Source organism: Aplysia californica, unplaced genomic scaffold, assembly GCF_000002075.1.
Source record: "Aplysia californica isolate F4 #8 unplaced genomic scaffold, AplCal3.0 scaffold00054, whole genome shotgun sequence".
NCBI lineage: Eukaryota > Metazoa > Mollusca > Gastropoda > Aplysiida > Aplysiidae > Aplysia > Aplysia californica.
The window spans coordinates 1,992,602-1,994,047 of NW_004797324.1; positions in this window are offsets into that span (position 1 = coordinate 1,992,602).

Sequence of the window (1,446 nt, forward strand, 5' to 3'; positions counted from 1 at the left end):
TGTGTGTGTGCGTGTGGGTGTGTGTGTTGGGGAGGTGGAAGGTTGAGGGGGAGGTGAGGGGGCTGGTTATCACTGTTACTCACTCGGTGACCGCATTTTCCAGGCGACCACATCCTGCTTGGTAATGCTGTAATAGCGATAGCGCTTCTGCTTGGTTTGCCCTACACCTAACGTTATTATCTCTCCTGCATGTAATGGGTATAATAATATACCGCTCCCCCCCCCTTTTTTTTATTTGTTTTTAAGACCCTCTACCCCTACAGCTCCCACCCCTCCATGGTTTTTCTTCTCTTTTTTTTTACTTAAAAAGTTCTCTACCCCTAATGTTCTCACTAGAGCTGGGCGAAGACTCGATTCCGGAACCGATTCCCACGATTAATGCTACGTATGAAAAGTTCCGACTCCTTTTTACGAAAACCAACGGTTACCAGTTACTTTAATCATTGAAATCTTCTTCTTTCTTTTTTAGATTTATTTTTGAAAAATAAAAGTTTATGCTTCCTAGTCTTCCGAAATCAAGGTTATCCTATATCCTGAAGATGTTCGGCGCCAATTAGGTAACCACTGGAAGAAATCCCATCATTAGAAAATAAGTATTTGGGTTCGGAGTCGATTCCTACGATTCCTAGTTTTCAATAATGGGGAACCTGGCCGCCCAGCACTAGTTCTCACCCCTCCTGCATTAAAAAAAAACCCCAAACAAAAACAAAATAGAAGTGATCGTTTTTACGGTTTTATTTATTTATTAATTTTCAGAGCCTTTTATTCGTTTTTCTTTCTTTTTCTTCTTGTTGCGTTTACATTTTATGCTATAAAATAGACATAATGTTCATAAGGATGTGCTTGATTCCTTCGATTTTTTTTTTTCATTTTTTAGATAAGTGTTTTTCTTTCTTTTTCTTACTTTTGATCTATTTGTATTAACACTTTACGTTTTGTATTTGCGATCAACAGTGTAATTTGAGACTCTGGCCCTCTACTTTGTTTCTTGTTGAAAGGCTTGAAAACCCTAAAAACAAAAACAAATTTGTAAAAAAAATGGATAGCCTATGGGTTTGAAGATTATTTTAAAAAATGCACAAGGACAAGAGAGAGAGAGAGAGAGAGAGAGAGAGAGAGAGAGAGAGAGAGAGAGAGAGAGAGACAGACAGAGAGAGAGAGACAAACAGGGAGAGAGAGGGGAGGGGGTAGAGAGAGACAGAGAGAGAGACAGATGGAGAAAGACAGATAGAGACAGAGAGACAGAGAGAGAAACACAGAGAGACACACAGAGAGGGACACAGAGAGAGACAGAGAGAGAAAGAGACAGAGAGAGAGGCAGAAAGAGAGAGAGAGAAAAAGAGACAGAGAGAGACAGAGAGAGAAAGAAAGAGTGACAGAGAAAAAGACATCGACAGAGAGAGAGAGAGAGAGAGAGAGAGAGAGAGAGAGAGAGAGAGAGAGAGA